At 39.8% G+C, this 21,298-nt stretch overlaps 1 long non-coding RNA gene across 1 annotated transcript; it reads left to right on the forward strand.

The window, feature by feature from the left end:
* The first annotated feature begins 12,185 nt into the window (after positions 1–12,185).
* On the forward strand, positions 12,186–15,882 carry LOC121137174. Its single transcript, XR_005874408.1, has 3 exons — positions 12,186–12,691; positions 14,442–14,504; positions 15,717–15,882. It is a non-coding gene; the product is annotated as an uncharacterized LOC121137174 (long non-coding RNA).
* The last annotated feature ends 5,416 nt before the right edge of the window (positions 15,883–21,298 follow it).

Here is a 21,298-nt window from a genome sequence, read left to right on the forward strand (position 1 = left end):
GATGCCTTAGTCACACAGGAGAAATAAACCACTCTTGATAATACTTGAGAAACCTATCAGCAAAAACTATGGCTGAAGTCAGGTGGACTAGTGCATACCTGCGATTCTAGCACTTGGGAGGTAGAGACAGAAAGGCGAGCAGTACAAGGCCAACCAAGACTACATAGTGAACATGAGGCTAGTCTGGATTACACGAAATTCTGGGTGAAAGGGCAAACAAATGAAAACAGTGCATCGTGAACACCAAAAGAACTATGATCTATGTATTCCCGGGGGTAACATATCATTGCATCCACGAAACAAGAACTGACTATTATTTAAGAACAACACAAAGGAGCCTATAGAATATAAAAATGGGACTGAAAGAAAAGTTCAGGGATTCTACAGAAAGTGAGACCAAAGATAAAATGATGAATCATAAGAAAACTAAGAATGGGGATATGCTTCTAGGAAGCAGAACATGGTTTCTGGTTTGTCTGCTTCATTTTGTTATTGCTTTTGTCTATAATGAGGATCAAGTCTAAAGTCTCACTCATGATGGCCAAGCATTCTACCTTGCATTAGATTTCCTTGGAAACTGGATGTCTGAATAAGAGGACTTCAGAAAGAACAATCAGGATAAAATATCAAAGAAAAAATATATCTTCCCAAGAAAACTGAAGGCTTAGATTGCAAGAGCTCACTGCATCAAATAGAAAGTGAGAAAAGTCTCAAGCACACTGGAGTTCTCTTTCAGACATGTGAAGCTTACATGTCCTGTTACAAGCAATAGTGAGCTATCATGCAAAGACATAGAAGAGTCCAGCTCAGAGAAGTTGGGGTTGGGGGTGTGAGTTGGGAGATATTTGCATATGAAAAGTATTTGAAGCCAAAACACAAATGAAATAACTTATGAAGAGCTGTGCAGGAGCAATCACTGATACCTGAAATCCCACACTTGGACAATGGAGACTACACAGTGAGGCTGGGCCAGCATTTGGCTTTGTTTCCATATACTTCTTCCCACAATCCCAGCAGAAAGACTGGTCAGTGCTCAGGGCTGTCGAGATTGCGTGTGTGTGTGTGTGTGTGTGTGTGTGTGTGTGTGTGTGTGTGTGTGTGTGTGTTTGTGTGTGTGTGTGTGTGCATACATATTCTCTTACATATTTGGATCCTATCCTATAACACACAATATACCCACGTACATACAGACATAGAATGGAAAACAAGAAAGGGTAAACGTTAGGTGATGAGGAAAGAATGAATTTTTAGCTCTGCCCAGATTTTAATATTAGCACACTAGCCATGCTGAAGGAAAGCGGCAAATGGCCCCACTTGGGACAAATGAACATTAGCAAACAGCTCCCCCTACTGACTCGTTTTTTTCATATTTTTTTATTTAAATTAGAAACAAGGTTGCTTCACATGTCAGTTCCAGCTCCTTCTCCCTCTCCTCCTCCCACGCCCTCCCACCACCACCCCCAGCCCTCCACTCAATCCCCACTCCGTTCCCCAGGGAGAGTGAGGCCCTCCATGGGCGATATCCATAGTCTGTCATTTCGTTCAGGGCAGGGCCTAGGCCCTCCTCCAAGAGTCCAGGCTGAGAGAGCATCCCTCATCGTGGGACAGGCACCCAAAGTTTATTTGTATGACAGAGATAAATATTGATCTACTACCCAAGGCCCCATAGATTGCCTAGGCCTCCTCACTAACATCCACATTCAGGGGGTCTAGATCAGTCCCATGCTGGCATCCCAGTCATCAATCTGGGGTCCAAGAGCCCCCCCTTGTTCAGGGCAGATGTTTCTGTGGGTTAAACTAGCCCAGTCTTGACCCCTTTGCTCATCAGTCCTCCCTCTCTGTCACTAGGTTCCAGGAGTTCAGTTCAGTGTTTAGCTGTGGGATGCTGCCTCTGCTTCCATTGGTTGAAGGTTCTAGGCTGGCATACAAGGAAGAAGTCAAACTCATTATCAGGGAAGGGCATTTAAGGTAGTCTCTCCACTGTTGCTTAGTTTGCTAGTTGGTGTCATCCTTGTAGATCTCTGGAAATCTCACTAGTGCCAGGTCTCTCCTCAAACCTATAATGACTTCCTCTATTATGGTATCTCTCGTACTGCTCTCCTCTATTCTTCCCCCAACTCAACCTTCCTGCTCCCCATCTTCCCCTCTCCCCTCCTCTTCTCCCCTTCTCTTTTTTCCAGCTCCTTCTCACCTCCCCCGCCCCGTGCTCCTAAGATACCCCAGAGAAGGGGAATGGGGCAAGATCTCCTGACCTGGTTTTTAATGATGCTCTTGAAAAGTCCTGAGATGGGATTAATGGACAAGCCAGAAGAACACTGGATGACTCCTCAAGAGAAAAATAACTGTTCTGTCCACAGACCATGTTTATCCACAGTACATGACTACCACAGAAGGCTGTATTGCTATCTCCTTAGTATCTGAGGGGAAAATCTACTCTGCCTTCTGAAGACCGTTGGCCATGTGAAGCTATATCAGATCATGCTGGATTAGCAAATTGGTTGTTCCAAGATGAAGTCACCTTAAGGAGTTAACTTCAGAAAGGCTACTTTGGCATCTTTTACTACATAAGGCAAGACATGGATTGTTTGGGGCAGATGTTCTGCACATACTAAGGGTACTCTGCATCCATCTACTAGTAGTTTGTTGGAAAAAAACTATACTGTGCTAAAAATGTGTAAGTCATCATTCCTATAAACTCTAATATAAAAGAATTCCATGAGTCAGTGGTAGAGTCAGCCATCTTGCTTACTCTCACTCTGGTAATTTATCATCCAACTTCAGATAGACAGTAGGTAGCTGAATATTCAAGCATGGGGACCATTGAGAGAAAGTGAATACTCATAAAGAAAGCAAGGGTGAGTTTACATCACGTGTGACTACAATAAATCCATAACAGCGTGTGTCTTGAAATGTGGCTCTGTGTGTTAGCTTATGATACAAGTCATTAAAAGTGGTTCTAGGAGGGACCAAAGGAGCCCCATGTGAGTAAACAGGCTCCTGATGGAAGGACAGCTTCAGAGAGTTTAGAAGTCTACCTAGGGAGCTGGAGACCGTTAAGAGTGCTTCCTGCTCTTAAAGAGAACTAGAGTTCAGTTCCCAGTACCCACACAGTGTCTCACAACTGTCTGAGACTCCAATTTCAGGGAATCCAACGCCCTCTTCTGGCCTCTGCTGGCTCCTGCATGCATGTGGTACACAAACTCACACAGGCACAAGAACAAACTGCAGAAAGAGATCATCCCTGAAAGTTACTCCTCTTCGGGGAGTTTTGGGGAAGAGTTTGTTCCCTATGGAGAAATGGGCAGTTAAAGGAGGATATGTACACTTTGACAATCAGTTTCACAGCATATACACAAGCATTTGGAGAACAATGGAGCCCAATTTCTCTCCTATATGCTTTCCTGAAATAGCTTAAGCCTGGAAGAGTCTCTGAGCTCAGGATCTCAATTTGTTCAGCTACTAAGAATTAAAGGAAGAGGAGGGAGAGGATGAGAAAGGGAGAAGAGACAACCATTTCTGTAAAGTGTTCTCATTTTTATGTTAGTAGTCAAGTATTTTGTGGGGAACTCTTTTAAATATTCTAGTTTCCACCTATAGAAATTCTGAGTAAATAAACTATCCTGCTTGTTCATTTTATGTAAACTATTTCAGTAGACAGGCACACACTGGAGATGAATGTATGTAATAAGCCCTAGTGTCCTAGTGCTTATGTTCAAGTAGAAAGATAAAAATTAAACAAACCATAGGTTTTGAAGGGGCAGTACAGTAGGGACTGACCCAGGGACCTCATTTAGTGAAAGGGTGTATGGAGGAATGCATTCGGGGAAGTGAGCCTTTAAAGGGAGACAAAGGAGACATAGTTGCTCTTTGGATACCAAGTGGAGGAGTAGGGGGTTACAAATCAAGGACAGTAAGAAGTCCCTGAGCAAAAGATGGTGTTATCACATTGCTGAGGGGACAAGATGATGGACATCAGAAGACCCCAGGTTAGAGTCAAATAAATCAAAACTTTAGAGGCCATGGTTAGTGTTTCTGATTTGGCCTAAATCTAAAAGTAATGACTTAATATTTCTAAAATTTTAAACTACATGGACTTTTTAACATCATACTAAATTATTATTTAGTTATGGTGCAACTTAAGCATACAGTTTGACATTTTTTATTAATTTATGTGGTTGTCAAGCATCAGTTTGTCACCTCAAAATGTGCCCTGGTATCCTGGGCACCTTTGTTTTCTTACCTCTCACCCAAAGCAACCACTGATTTGATTTCTAACTCCATAGATAGGGCCTGGAAGTGGTTTGTCTGGTCCCAGTGTGGGAGTGTTGAAGTGTTGAAATGTTTCCAAGGTTGGTCTAGTAGGAGGTAATAGGTCATGAGGACTGTGCCTCTGTGAATCTGTTAATGCTGGGTCTCAGCAGTGGATCAGGTCTGATAGGAGTGGGTTATAAGTCACAGGAGGTTGTTACAAAGAAATAAACTTGGTCCTCCCTGGTCTCCTGCTATCTGTCTCACCAACTACCCTCTCACTGGCACACATTTCCACTATTATGCTGCCATCTATCGGGAGGTCTTCATTGAAAGAAACAGATAATGGTGCCCTGCTCTTGAATCTCCAGAACTATGAGCCTAGAAGGGTCTCTTTCTGTGTAAGGTGTGTATTCTCAGGTGTCCTGTTATAGTAACTGAAAACAGACTAAGGTACCATCGTTTGCCTTTTCTAGAATTTCATCTAAATAGAGTTCTACGTTATGTAGACCTTTGTATCTGGTTGGTTAGTTGTGAGTGCCATCAGTGTTGCAGGGTGCCCTGATAATTTCCCAAGCTTTACTATTGAAAGGCATCTCGTGGTACACATAAGACACGCTGATTCCATTCACCAGCTGATGAGCACCTGGGTTGTCTGCAGACATTGGCTATTGTGAGTAAGGCTGCCATATTTAGATAGTATGTGGACATATTCTTCTCTGGGGTAAGTTCCTAACACCTATATATAAGGTCCTGTGTAACCTTTACAGCAGCCTCTAGGAGCTGGATTTTGGATGTGCCCAGCTTTGTTTATGGTCATTTTCACCACTGTAACCCTCGGTTTTTAGTGAGCCCACTTTTCTCATGGCTTCTAGGTGTGGTGTCTTGCTTGTGTCTCACTTCCCATATTCTTTCCCAGGAAATGACTAAGGTAAAATGTGGTGGTTTGGAAGAAAATGTCTGCCAAAGGGAGTGGCCTTTTTGGAGTAGGTCTGCTCTTGTTGGAGGAAGTGTGTCACTGTGGTGGCAAGTTTTAAAGTCTCCTATATGCTCAAGCCACTCCCAGTGAGACAGTCCACTTCCTGTTGCCTGCAAGATAACTCTCAGAGACCTCTCCAACACCATGTCCCATCATCGTGATAATGAACTGAACCTCTGGAACTGTAAGCTGCTATGTCAATGAAATGTTCTTCTTTATTAGAGTTGCCATGGTCATGGTGTCTCTTCACAGCAATAGAAACCCTAACTAAGACATAAGACTTGTTTTAATTTGGTACATTATGGCATGGATTTTTAACTCTTTAAAATATTTATTTTTATTATTTTTAATTGCATGTATGGAGGTGAGGTATTTGCAGATGAGTGCAGGTGCAAGCAGAGTCCAGAAGCATCAGATCCCCTAGAACTGGAGTTACAAGCAGTTGTGAGCTATCCAACACAAGTGCTGGGAATCAAATTTAGGTCTTCTGAAAGAGTAGTGCTTGTTCTTAACCACTAAGTTATTTCTCTAGCACCTATTGTATGAATTTTTATACTTAGACTCTAACTAACTTGAAATTAGTGTAATTCATTATGTGAGATAGGAATGAACTCTTTCTTTCTATAAATAAAAAGGTGTTAAAAGCATTTTTGGACATCTCATTGTTCCCCATTGGTCTGAAAAGCCACTGATTTTTGAAATGTCATCCTTAATATAGTTCCTTTCCATGAACACACACAACAGTGTTAGCCAATGCTCTAAAACTGGTCTAAGACATTCTTTTTTTTCTGGTTTTACGAGACATGGTTTCTCTGCATTGTTTTGCTGTCAGTCCAGCCCGGCCTCGAACTCACAGAGATCCGCCTACCTCTGCCTCCAGAGTGCTGGGATTACAGGCGTGCACCACCACTGCCCAGCCAAGACATTCTTTTTTACAGTAAGAAAAATGCAGTAAGAAATTAAATGCAGTAAGAGATTATAGTAGCTAGGCAGTAGTGGTTCCTAAAATAAAAATCATGATTGCAACATTCATGTGCATTGTTGAGAGAGCTGATAGGTAAACCCATGAAATGGCTACTTTAAGAGAGAAGTATAGACTACATCACACAATATTTTACTTTAAATAAACTATCTTTGACTCTGACTTACATGATGCTATTAAGGTCAGGTTCTACATTAGCTTCATGAGCTCTGGGGGTTATGTTAATCTAAGCATGTGCATTCAAAATAGATCCCTGAGCACAGAGGTAAAGGCCAAGAAAAGATCCAAAGCCTCAATGTTTTGTCCTTGCTAGCTATGTGATTTCATCAGGTGACAAGTGGGTGCAGCCATGCTCAATATATCTACATCTCTCCTGTTTGTCCTGAAATTTACCAGAGAGACCTCAGCTGAAATTTATCCAGGCACAAACTTACTAGCAAGAATTCTAAATTCAATAGCTAATAAATAAAGGGTCTGTGGTTTGTGACAATGGAAAACTGGCCTTTAAAAGAGAGCAGAGATCACACTTAGGTCCTGTGTTAACAGAATAAAAGCACAAGCCAAGTGCTACAAACTAGAAACCATTATTCCACAAGCCTTTTCAAATGTCCTAGAGGCCTATAGACAGAAGATTTCTACCACACATTTATTTATTGGGACATGCTATCTGAAAGAAGGGTTTCAGCTTCTGGGACAGACAGGATTGGAGTTGGATTTCCCCATTTATTTCCATCTACTGCTGTAATTCTAATCAAATAGGATACAGGATTGTGCATTGAGTCCATACTTCCAGAGTTTCATTCAAGCCAGAGTATTATAATAAGTTCTGTGGTCCCCATATACAGACATGAAAATAAAGTTCCAAAGAAGTTAGGTGACTTAAAACATGTGTGTGTAGCATACCATGGTTCAAATCTAAATCCAGCTGATTCCACAGTTTGTGGTCTTAACTGTTTGACTCTTCCAACTCAAAGCAGGAAACAGGTTGGGAGGCATGAGTAACTTGTTAGATCAGAAGGTTGTCACCATCTGTAACAAAGAGATGAAACAGAAATGAGATAATGTGTTAATTTATCTAGAGAGAAATGGGAGGAAGCAGTATTTAGACCTGACTAGAAGACCTGACTAGGTATAAGAATCATCCTACAGTTGTGGTGTTTAGGAAGCTGATACTTAGTAAATAGATTGTTTCATTTTTGTTTAGTGTGTGCCTGTGTGAGTGGTGTGTGTGTGTGTGTGTGTGTGTGTGTGTGTGTTCTCACCCCACCCCTTGAACAACCAAAGGCAAACTCAATAAATTACCCTAAGTTAACAATAGTTTCATAAAAATGTTCATACTCCTACCACAAATATCCCAATTTAGTTTCAAGCTATAATTAGAAAATAGATTGCTCTTCTGGTGTTATAGTGAGAGAGGATATTGGCACTGATTGCATTAAGCTTGTTTTAGTTATTTATTTTCAGCTTGGTGTTTATTTGCCATTATGAAAGGTAAGTGGCTTGGATTTATGGTCTTGCAAGCAGCAGCTAGCTATAAGCTATTGGCTTTAACCAAATCTGGAGTGACCATGTCAGATTATGAGAGTTAGGTGTTGGGACAAAAGATGAGGTAAATCCTCAGAATCTATCTGATGAAATTCATACATATAATGTATATAGAATCAAACTGTAAATTGTGTTAGATATAGGGCTGGAGAGGTGGCTCAGCAGTTAAGAGCACTGACTGCTCTTCCAGAGGTCCTGAGTTTGGTTCCCAGCAGCCACATGATGGCTCATAACCATCTACAATGAGATCTGGTGCTCTCTTCATGTGTGCAGGCATATATGCAGACAGAATTCTGTGTATGTAATAAATAAATAAATCTTTTTTAAAATTGTGTTAGATATAAAAATAAGTACTTTGTGGACTGGTGTAGAGTGTAGTCTTCCTCGCCAGTCACCTAGGCCTTGCTGCACTGTCTGAACCCCCAAATAACACACAGAACACTATATTAATTATGAAGCTGTTGGTCATTTGCTTGTTTCTTACTGGCTAGCTCTGACTTAAGTATTTAACCCATAATTGTTAATCTAAGTATTCCTCTTACCGGAGAAAGGGTCTGAACCTTCTACTCTTCTGGTGGCTACATTGTGTCTGCCTGTGTCTCTCTTTTCCAGCATCCTCCTTGACTCCTAGTCCCACCTATCTTGCTTCCCTATTGTCCAACAGCGCTTTATTCAACAACCAATAAGAGACAGATTTACAGAATGACAGCTCCCATCAGACTGGAACAGTTTTTAGAAGATGGAATGAACTCTAGGATGACCTAGTAGGTTCAGATAAAAATGTAATAGTGAAAAAAATAAAGCAAATGTCACAATAGATCAGCTCCAGAGGGTCTAGACCCAGGCCCAGGCAAGGCTCTTGACTATGAAGCATTAAGTAAAGTCCTATGTAAATACACATCCTCACCCTCAAAAGTAAGAGGAGAATGTCCTTTTGCCCTAGAATTGTTCAAACTTGAGAAGGAATGGGAGGGTTATAGTTACTGCCATAAATGACTTAGTTGCAAATGATCTCATTAGCCTTTAGCTTTTCTAAACAGGCCCAATATTTAATTTTAAATAACAAATGAGATGGGGGAGATATCAGACTTGCTAAAAAAACATGAGAACCTGAGTTTAGACTCCTGGTGTCCATGTAAAGCAACAAATATGAGTGGAGTAGCACATGTCTGTAACCCCAGCACTGGGTAGGATGGAGACAAGCAGACTCCTGAAGCTCTCTGTCCAGCTTATCTAGCTGAATTGGTAAGTTTTGGGTGAGACATCTCAAAAACTAAGGTGGAGTGCAAAGGAGAACCACATCTAACATCAACCTCTAGCCTTCTCATGCTTGTGTGTGTGTGTGTGTGTGTGTAAACACACATGTACATGTGCCCCTAGAAACATACACAGCCTTGCATACAAATGCATGAAGATACTAATGATAAATAAAATATTATTACATTTATAACATTCTATATAGATAGAGTATAACATTATAATTGGAACTGAGTTTCCTATCTACAAAATGTTAGTCTGAATGATATTGTAGCATTATAGACCAGTCATACTCAATAAATATACAATTCTGTGAGTATAAAATTGTAGGAAGAATTGTCACAATATCACCCCAAGAGGGGAAATGTTCCAGAATTATTATCTTACCACAAACTGAGAAACACAAATAAGAGCAGCTTCTACATCAAAAAAGGTAACAGCTTAAGGGCACTGTCATTCCCACCCACACTCAGAATACCATGTCTATTCTAAGAAGCATTCTAAAAACAACACTGATAAGTAGGATGTAACAGCAGAGGGTGATGAGGTATGGGAGGTAAGAGGGTATCATTTGCTCTAGAGAACATCAGGAGGCCCCTAAAAGCAGAAAAAAGCCTTTTCCAGAGCTCTTAGTGAAACTATCTCTTCAAAATCTCTGAAAATATATGTATTAGTAACACTAAACAGACTGAACAGGTTATATTTAGGAATGTGTTTATAGCATATACACATATATATGCATGTGCCAACAATTAGGGGAGAAAGGAGCCATGTATTTGAGAGGAAGAAAGGAGGGGTGCATGGGGGGGATGGATTCGAGGGAGGAAGGGGATAGCAGAAATTTGTAACTATATTATAATCACAAAAATAAAGCAAAAATCCAAACACAACAAATTTCCTAGGAATTCAAACCAAAGAACAAGCTACATGTAAAGTGATTATTCGTGTTCTCCCAGGAGTTCATCAGGGCTAGAGTCATCTTACCCATTGAGTTTCTCAAGATAAAACCTAATACATCCTTAGTCCCTTTCTTTATTCACCTCCCATATAATACAAGATCTCCAGATTTCATAACATGCTGACAGAAACAGATCTCCACACTCAGATCCCACTTGAGCTAAGGCATCTGTCTCCTTGCTTCTACCCTTGCCCACTTGAAATCCACACTCCCTTCAAAACCCATACTACCAAAAACATACATTTCCCTGTTCAAAACATTGCATTAGCTTCCCCTCCCACTAACAATGAATCTCAGACTCCTTAGAGTTAAACCGATCAAGCTTTCCCCTCCTCCTCATAATAGTAAGTTACTTGTCTTGATGCTGTCATTAAAACACCATCAAAGGAACTTAAGGAAGGAAGGGTGTATTTCAGCTCCTAGTCAAAGGAAGAGGCCATCATGGTAGACATAGTGATGGTCACACTGCATCTGCAGTCCAGAAGCAGAGAGAGATGAGCACTTGTAGTCAGTTTATTCCATCTGGGACTCCAAAGCATGAAATGATACCACCCACATTCTGGTGGGTCTTCCCATCTCCACTAATCTAATCTAAATAGTTCCTCATGAGCATGCCCAGAAGCTTTACTAGGTAATTCTAGGCCTTGACTTCCCTGTCCTTTTAAAACAGACACTGTGCTGTTTCTTAGGGTACCCTGTAGGAACAGGCAGATTCAGAGGGGAGCCTAGCCTGAGATGCAAAGCTTGATGACTGAAAGACATCATGGGAATTAATAAAATCAGCTTTCTTGCAAGCAGTAGTGGCACATGCCTTTGACCCCAGCACTCAAGAGGCAGAGGAGGATCTCTGAGTTTAAGGCCAGCCTGATCCACAAAGCAAGTTTCAGGACAGGCAGGGCTACACAGAGAAAGCCTGTCTCAAGAAACCAAAAAAAGAAAACTAGCTTTCTCCAAGTGGACAGAGTAGGTGAGTGAAAGTGTAGTACTGTGTTTTTCAGAACCTGGGTGCTTTAAATTACATTTTTTCCTATCCAGTGAGGCCAGAAATACAGTATTTAGTATAGGCAGCAACCAAGATACCATCTTAACCTCTGCAAGAAATGACTTAAAAAAACAAAGACAGCAGTAAGGTTGTATCAAGTCTATGCTACAAGATGTTAGAGGAAGTAAGGGAATCAGAGAAGTTCTCAAAAGTGGTGAGGAGTAAAAAGCAGTTTTATAGGTGGCAACACAGGGGAACGAATTCCAAGTTAGAGGCAGCCAGAGAAAAGTAAAAACCAAGTCTAAGGTGACTGGGGTAGAGAAATACGGAGTTAAAATAGGTCAGCCTAAAAGCCAAATCCTGAACCTTCATGTGCCTCGTTAAGGCTTAGAGATCTGTCTGCCTCTGCCTCCTGAGTGCTGGGATTAAAGGTGTGTACCACCACCACCTGACCTGTCTTTTATTTATTAATTTACAGAAATTCTCTGTATTTTCTGTATACCTCTAGAACGTTAGAGATGACAGACAAGCTTTTTTTCTGAGACAAGCTCTCCTATAACTCAGGCTGGCCTAGACCTTGCTTTGTATCCCAGGGTAACCTCAAATCCCTGGTCTTCCATCCCCCCTCTCCAAAGTGTGCTATCATTCCAGGCTGGCATATCCTCTACTTAGCTGTTTCCTGTCAACTAGCTTTATGACAGTCTTCTTTGAAAAAAACAAATGTCTGTCTTTATGTTTTAAACCTATAAGTTTCTGTACTGACAGTGTGCTTTTCAGACTGCCCTCCCTAATACCTTATCTATGCCAAGTACACAATGGTTCCCTTTCATGTGTCTCTTAGTGTCAGAGGTTATGTCTCAGGTTGCAATTAACTTTGCAACTTATGGGGTGTAGCAGAGCTCAAAATATCTGCTATTCTTTGTATGTATTACAAACTGTTTCTCACAGCTCTCAAAATTCCCGTGGAATTTTGAAAATATATTGTGACTATATGTTACTTTTAGAATAACGTAGAGATTTCTACTTGTAAGCTATTTTATATAAATGTGGTATATCTTTTCTGGCCTTTTTATATCCTTATGAAGGACTATATTTAGGACTTTTGAGTATGGAACGTGTTAGGGATGCATTTAAAGTTATGCTTATAAAATCAAAGGGAACATTTGGAAACTGTTTGCATGTCCAATGACAGAAGATCATCAGCTTAATGAAGGGACATTGGTGTGTGTGCCAAGAGAACAATCACATCACTAAAGTCACTTTTAGACAATCATTGATGACACTACAGAGATGTTCCCACTGTATTGTGACATCACTAGTTGGTGAGATCACAGGGACTTAAGTAGTCTTTAAGCATAGCTGTGAGGAGTGCTCAGATTTTTCTGAAGTGAGCACACTCTATTTTCATGATTGTTTCTTTTTTTCTTTAAAGAAAATTGCTGGAAAGAGATAAGTTTTGCCCTTACCGACATCTGACTCAGTATAGGAACACTGAGAAAACAGTTTCTGAATCATCTAATGAGCTCATCAAGCAGCATGCATAACTCATATGCAAATTTCCTAGCTTAACTTGCTTCCTCTTCCATCTGTTGGGATTCTTCACAGTTATTTAGGTCGCCTGACTCAGCTAAGCACAAGTGAATGTAACTTCACACATTTGCTTTCTCATGTAACAAATATTTAATCATCTGCTTCTGCGTGCCAAGCATTGTACCAGCGCCACCAAAGACTAAGGAAGAAGTAAGTGAAACTCCCTTAGCCCACAACTCTGTCAGATGTTTCACTTGTGTTCAGAGAGACACTAGGCAGTAATCAGCATTCGGGAGCCAGGCATTTTCAACTGTATAGCTACTTCTTGAAGACACCATGTCAAGAGGGCCAAAATGTTAGAAGCAAAGTAAAGGAGAGCTGTGTCGTGATCTCAATGTCATTTGTAACGACTGCAGCAGTGACATGTCCTCCTGGTCTTATAATAAGAGGTAAATGATTGTGGCTGTTTCTAGTGTGAGTGATGCTACCCTGGATAATATTTAGATAATGTCCATCAGTGTTTCAAAGCTCCAGAATGCTAACTGGCACATTTGTTATCTGAGAGGGAAACCTCTGACCTTTCAGTAAAAACTGAAAATCAAGTCTAGATGACTGGGGTAGAGAACTATGGAGTTAAAATAGGTCAGCCTCAATGCCAATCCTGAACCTGCATGTGTCTTGTAAAGTCCATTTGGGGCTAAGGTAATTTTGTTTACTCATTTCTTAGAATTTGGTGGCTCTGCTACAATCCATGCACACAGAAACACTAGATGAACTAAATGACTTCAATTCTGTGGAGTTTAGAAAAAGGAAATAGAAGGAGAGTTGTAGCAAGAACATAAGTAGAATACTAAAGTCTACACACTTCACATTTCAGTATCATAAATGTCACCCAGGGTGTTTGTGTCAACTGACAATATCGATATGGAGATTTCCAGACTCACAGTATTTTTTTAGACAGTCCATTGTGTAGTCCATGCCGGCCTTGAACAATACTCCTTCCTAAGGCCCCCAGCTTGATTACACACTTGCTAGCATAACAAATGTAACTTCTGATGTTCCTCTTAGTGAAATAATACTCAGTTTTAAATGATCCTGGTTCCTAAAAGCTTTTCCAAGTTTTTCAGAAGAAAATGTCCTACAAATTTCACTCAAGAGGTCACAGATGTCTGTTTCTTAGAGTGTCAAATTTCATTAAGGTAAAACTCAGTGAAAACTACTGTTTATCTCAAGAAATAGATTATTTGATTAATAGTCTCATGTAGGTAAAAATCAAACAATGTAAAAGGGTGGCACACTCAATTAACAAATTAAGAGAATAGAAAGGCGGCCGGGCGATGGTGGCGCACGCCTTTAATCCCAGCACTCGGGAGGCAGAGGCAGGCGGATCTTTGTGCGTTCGAGGCCAGGCTGGACCGATAGCCTCCGAAACAATACAGAGAAACCCTGTCTCGTAAAAAAAAAAAAAGAGAGAATAGAAAGGCATAAAAACATTACCCTAAAAATTGTTATGAACTAAAATATGCGAAATTAACTTTTGATTTCTTTCAGAGGCCCATCAGTACTTCAAAAAAATGAAAAAGAAAATTGTGTCAACTATTTGTCTTAAAATCACACTTTAAAGCAATACTGGGAGTGAACACTGTTGTTTTTATCAAAATCTCAATCATTCAATTTTACCTATAGAGAATCAGGAACCGGATGCTGGGATGAAAACCTGCTAGCTCAGAGAAGCAGAGAAGGCATCCGCTGACCTTCCTCCTTTGCTAACATCCCAATCCTCCTCCTTCACCATCTCAAGCAAGACTCCTCAAAATCAATATCCCTCCCTTCTACTTCCTCTGTGTCTCTCTATCCACACTCCTGCCTCCCTCTTACTCTCTGTTTTTTTTTTCCTGTCAATTTAGTTGCTTGTTCTGCCTCTTGACCTATTGTTGATTTTATTTAATCTTGTTTACAGTAATCAGAAGACTCTTGGATTAAAGGTGTGTGCTAGGGCTGAACCACACACAACTAGAAACAGGTAAATAACACAATCTTGGGTTTCACAGTGTGATAAAATATCCTGCAACAAAGTGTGTTTAACTTGAAACTAACTGTATAACTAATGGTAAAGTTTAACTTTTCTTTAAAAGGTTTTCCCTTTCAACATTTAAATTTTTTATTGAGGGATTTAAATTATCTTAGCTGTAAACAGCTTTTCTCCCAGCTTCCTTTAAGGAAAACAAAGCAAAAGCAAACAAACAAAAAAAAACAATAAAACCCAGCCTGAATAAATAAATCTTTGAAGAAGTAACAGTTTGAGAATCCATCCTTGATGTTTTGGTTGTGAGCCTAACCTCTAAGAGCTGATCCATTTCCCCAAGAACCCTTTTTATTTTAATGAGTTTCTAGGGCAATTGCTTCAAGCTAACAGGACCGTTTTCTCATGGCCCCTTGGGATTTTGTGACAGGAGCAGAAAGAGATGCACGCACTGGACAATAGTTGATGGATGTCATACTGATTTTCCTCTTATGTGTCAACTCCTGTAGGAAAATACACTCACAACACACACATACACACACATTCACATACACACTCATACTCTCATTCACATTCACAGCCACTCATACATCTGATGCTACCTTCAACTTAGACACAACACCCATCCTTACACTCTCAGCATGCCATTTTTATATACAAATAACCCACCGGACACACATAATCACATCATCATCATCATCATCATCCTCTCACCTCCAACTCCCTTATAAGGGATGAAAATAATGAGCAAGTAGATAAAAAACAATTCAAGAAATCATGGATGAAGTTTTAAGTTATTTAGGGATGCAAGAATATCCAAAACTATTAGACCCTCACCCGGTTGAGACCTGCTCTTGTGTAAAAGTTGTGGTACTAAGTATTGATGGCATATTCTTTTGTTTGTTTGGTTGGTTGTTTGGTTGTTTGGTTTTTTTTTTCGAGACAGGGTTTCTCTGTATTGTTTTGGAGGCTGTCCTGGAACTAGCTCTGTAGACCAGGCTGGCCTCGAACTCACAGAGATCCACCTGCCTCTGCCTCCCAAGTGCTGGGATTAAAGGCCTGTGCCACCAACGCCCAACGTGATGGCATATTCTTTACTGACACTGTGAGCTGTTTGCACATGAACATTCATATTTTCTCATTCTTTAAGAAAGAAATGAACTTTCAAAAGTAATTGAAATTTAAGTTTTTTTGTAAATTTTACTTTCATAGATAAGAACATAATTGAAGCAAACTGTTGCCTCAGCATCAATAGGAATCTTGAAAAGAATGCAAATAATCATAAGTACAGCCACCTCTCAGAGTCCAAGAACCCTTGGGGATATCTGTGACTGCTCAAGTACCTTATATAATAAAGTGGTATAGCATTCACATATAACCTGTGCATTCTCCCTTATATTCTCAGTCAACCCTTGATTGTGTCTTCTATTCAATACAATATAAATGTTATGTAAGTAGGCACTGTGTTGTGCACTTTAAGTAATGATGGAAAGGGGCAACGCTTGTACATGTTCAATACAAATGCATTTTTTCTTCCAATATTTTTGATCCCATGTTGGCTAAATCCACAGGTGCAAAACCCACAGACACAAAGGGATGTCACTATGTTTGTAATAAGGCCTGCTTGGCACTTTGTACACCGCCATCTTAAAATATCTCTGTACACATTCACTTTTCTAGTATGTTTCCTACACCATAATGAAAGATCAGAACATTCTTGGGGGGTTATATACACCATGTCTAGAACATAATAGAGGTCAATAAATACTTACTAAATAAAGACATGCCAGATAGGCATGGTGGTGCAAACTTGTCATCTCAGCACTCAGGAGACTGAGGCAGGAATATCTCCAGAGTAGCAATGTTCCAAGTCAGCTTCAGATGGAGAAAACTCGTTTTTAAAGCACCACCAACTGGCCACATACTTTTCTCTTTCTGCTGCCTGTAGAAGAACATCGCTGCTTGCCACGAAGTCTTCTTCCCCACCTCTCAGCAGTGTTACCTTCTGGAGAAGGAGCAGCAGCTCACTAATGAATTGCTGCAAAGGTATTCCCATGACTGCAGTTTGTTTACGTCATCGAAGGTGCTCCTTGGAGGTCTCACAGTATTCCCTGTGAGACCACATCCAAGACATTCACAAGAAGTGAGTTTAAGTTGACTGATGACTCCTGGAAATTTTAACAAGCATTTTTCATTGAATCCAGGAGCCAGTAGTGACTCTGATATAGACTGAGTTCACATCAGGAGCATCAACAGATGCTGCACAGTGCTGAGGTTGTCATTCTCCGAAGCAAAGCTTGGCAGGATTTTCCAAAGATATATGCAGCCCAGAAAGAGAATTAGATTATTCTGGCACATCTATTTCATCCTCTCACTGCCTGCACAGTGATTCACTGAAGCAGGAGCAGTTCTGACACATGGTGATTAGGACAATTGATTCTTAGTTATCTAACCTGTCCACAACACTAAGGTCTTTTCCTGCCACTAGGAATTCCTCTGCCCACAGTCTTTGACTTCAGGTGTTTCTATGAGACTGTTTGTTGTTATATTCACCTGACTTCACTCAGGTACAGATGGAGGAAGTATTTTCCAAACTTACCTAGTTATAAAATAAAAAAAATCATGTGACTACTTATTTTTAATTTCAACTCCCAATGAACAATCAAAAGTAATCATAGCTGGACTGGAGAGACAACCCAATGGTTGAGAACATAAACTGCTTTTCCAGAGGATATGAATCCAATTCCCCGTATCTACATGGGGTAGCTCAAAATTGCTTGTAACTCCAACTCCAAGGGGGACCCAACACCTCTGATTTTGTCAGGGACCTGCATTCACATGCTCAAACACACACACACACACACACACACACATCCCTGCCATGATGGACTATGTACCCTTTCAAACTAGTTAATAGAAGAGTAGAGGCAGTCTTGCTGGAGGTGAATAAACAACATTAAAGAAGGACTGGTTTCCTTTTTCTTATGAAAATCTTGATTGTTTGGCCGCTTGTCTCCAATCACTGCTTTTCAATCAAGTTCGCGTGCCCCACTAGCAACATTTTTTTACAATCTCAATAAAACTTGTGTCCCAGAAATTGAATTTACCATTGCATTTGGACTAAACACGGATCTTTCGTGGACCCTCTTTATGTTTGAACTACCCCAAAGAGGTGTCTCTCCCCAAAGCCAATCCTGGTTTGAAATGTCCTCATAGACCAGACCTCCCTGGATAAGTGCTTTACTTGACTTCTGATATAATCAAGATTTAAGTATCACACTGCATTATACTTTTTAATAATCAAGGCATCAAAGTAATGTCAAGTAGACAGGTATGCTTAAAGAAAATAAAGATATATTAACACTCCAGCAGGACAAAATAAGAACACACTGGGTATGGAGAGTAGCACTTCATAACTGTGCTCTGAGAAAAAACAATTAGTGTCCCTTGACATTTTGCCTCATTTGGTGAAGCTGAAGGACAAAATCAGCTGTACAGTAAATATCTCAGCAGCACTACCAAGGGACCAGTGGGACTTGGTGGCAGTAACCATGCACAGGGTAAGTGCCTCAGGCAATATGAGATAGCTGTTGAAGATTAAGTGTCTTGCAGCATCCACTGTAGATTATAACCTATGCCTAGGGAACTTGCTTCATTCCTTGGTGGGTCATGGTAACATTTTACAATAAAAGCTCTACATGCTTTCAAGAAGTTTGTAAAACTCATGGAGCTCTAATATTATATATAACGTTTTAAACCTGAGAGTGGCGCCAAGCACCTTAAATCATGAGGAGGAGGCAGAGGCAGGAGGAGCTCTGTGAATTTGGTGCCCACCAGGGCTATATAGTCAGATTCTGTCTCAAAAACAAAATTCTTTTAAGCACCATTAGTTTTCTTCCAAGGAAGTCTTTTCCATGCCATTCAATTTACTTACAGGAGATTTGATGCTGTGGTTGATGTAATAAGCTAGCTGGAGATCTTTGTACAAATTGTGGTGTCTAGATCAAGCTAGGGCAAGAGCACTGGAAGACATAAATCTATCTCTATGAAGTATTTATTTAGGTATACAACGTGTTTTTTAACAGATGACTTCACTGTTATTGAATTATTCGGTCATTTTTTCTAAGTATCACTGCTATTGAAAAACGTACTTTCAAAACTATATTTTATAACTCAGATTGTAGACAGAGAAACTTACTCTAATGTGGAAAATAATGTGTTTTTAATATCTGTTAATTTTAGGTGAATGAGTATTTTATCTGTATGTATGTCTGTGGGTCATGTACATGCCTGGTACCCTATGGAGGCCAGAAGAGGGTATCAGCTTCCCTTAGGACTAGCATTACAGAAGGTTATGAGCTGCAATGTGAGGGCTGGGAATTGAATCTGAATCCTCTGGTAGGGCATCCTAGTGCTCTTAACCACTGAGTCATCTCTTCAGCCCACAAAGAAAATGTTTTAAAGTGCTGACTCATGGTTCATGCCTATAATCCCAGCATCATGAGGCTATCACAGGACAGTGCAAGCTCCATGATAGCTGAACTGTGTAATGAGTTCCAGGTTAGAATGGCTACACAGTGAAATATTGTCTTTAAAAAACACAGTAATGTTGATGGTGGTGTTTATGGTGATGATGTTGCAATCATAACTTAAAGAATGTCTGCTGAGGGCCGGGCGGTGGTGGCATACGCCTTAAATCCCAGCACTCGGGAGGCAGAGGCAGGCGGATCTCTGTGAGTTCGAAGCCAGGCTGGACTGACTGCCTCCAAAACATTACAGAGAAACCCTGTCTCGTAAAAAAAAAAAAAAAAAAAAAAAAAGAATGTCTGTCTGCCGGGCATTGGCGGCGCATGCCTTTAATCCCAGCACTCGAGAGGCAGAGGCAGGCGGATCTCTATGAATTTGAGGCCAGTCTGGTCTACAGGGTGAGTGCCAGGATAGGCTCTAAAGCTACACAGAGAAACCCTGTCTTGAAAAACCAAAAAAAAAACAAAAAACAAAAAAGAGAGAGAGAGAGAAAATGTATTTATTTGCACCATCCTTAAAAACATTTGAAGGTTAATTTTGTATACTTTTATATGTTTATCTATACACACATATAAACATACCACATGTATATACCCCACATATATACATGTATGTATATATGTATGCATATTTGTATGTGTGTGTGTGTGTGTGTGTGTGTATTGAGAGAGAATAGTTATTGAGTATACCACAAGAGATCAAGCAGCTGTAGAACACCTAGAATACTATCTGAAAGTATGGATATATATATTTTTAAGTGTATGTGTGTTTTGCCTGCATGTATTTAAGTGCATCATGTGCTTGCATTGCCAACAGAAGCCAGAAGAGTGCATTGGATCCCTTAGAACTGGAGTTATAGAATGTTGATAAGTGAGTACTGGGAACTGAATCCCAGTGCTCTGCAATAGCAGTAAGTGCCCTTAACTGCTAAGCCATCTCTCTAGCTCCATGAAATTGTGTTGTTGTTTTTAAAATAACCTGTAAAGGGGTTGGAGAGACAAATCAGTGGTTAAGAGCACTGACTGCTCTTCTAGAGGACTCAGGGAATCCAACAACACTCTTTTGGACTCCATGAACTCTGCACACATTTGATGTACAACATATACACAGGCAAAGCATCCATAAACATTAAAAAATTAAATATACAAATAAATAAGGGGAAAATCATTTGTAAGAATATAATCTTTCATTATGTTTTGTAACCACAGTCCATAACCTAAACTTTGGTGATGATTTAATAGCATTAAAATAATAATCTCTAATCTGTAACTTAATTTTTCTCATATATAGATATTTCAGAAGAATAAAATATTATTTTATGATGGAATTAAAATATTTTATCAAGATGGCTCAGTGAATGAAGGTACTTGTCTCACAAGCCTGGCCATCTGGGTTCTAACTCTGGAACCCACCTAAAGATAGAAGGAGAGAACCAACACCACACCTATCCTTTGACCTCCACACACAGTGACATGTGCATATACACACACACACTATGACATGTACATATGTACACACATCATGCACACATGAAATACTAGTAAACAAAATTGTAAGTAATTACAGTATTCAAGATTTTTTACATACGTGAATGATAATTTAAAACCTCAGAGTTACATGCCTAAAGCTCCAGCTATTTAGGGAGCTGAAGCAAAGGGATTGTGAGTTCAAAGCCAGCCTATGCTACTTAAAGAAACCTGCCTAAGAATATTTAAAAAATACATTTAACCCCTTGAGTGGTCATGCTATCAGAAAAACATGTTGATATTAGAATATGTCTGTATTTTCGGTGTTGTTATGCTGCTGGGAAAGAAGAGGACTCTTGGGAATTTTAGCCAGATAAATATGGTAAAGTATAACTGCTTGGAAAATTTTAATACTACTCTATATAGCACAGAACTATCTTGATTTAGGGAAGTGTGGATCATATATTCATTTCATATAATGATCACTGAAAATATAAACTATGAGTATTGATTATATTTTCAGAAAAATGCTATTGTAAAAATAATTAAGAAGTCTTAATCTTGGGTAATTCTATACAGAACAAATTACAGTTTTATTCAAATATTCTGCATAATCTAACTGATGTATTCCATGGTATTTATTCTACATGTATCTGCTAAATTGTAGTAGTACAATTTAACCTTTTGTTCATTATTACAATATGCTGCCAGAAATGGTAGCAATTGCTGTATTTGGCTAATATAATTATGGGAATATGTTGTCTCAGGAAAGAAAGCCTTCCAGACAATATTTTTATGTGA

Source organism: Mesocricetus auratus, unplaced genomic scaffold, assembly GCF_017639785.1.
Source record: "Mesocricetus auratus isolate SY011 unplaced genomic scaffold, BCM_Maur_2.0 Super-Scaffold_100676, whole genome shotgun sequence".
Classification (NCBI taxonomy): domain Eukaryota; kingdom Metazoa; phylum Chordata; class Mammalia; order Rodentia; family Cricetidae; genus Mesocricetus; species Mesocricetus auratus.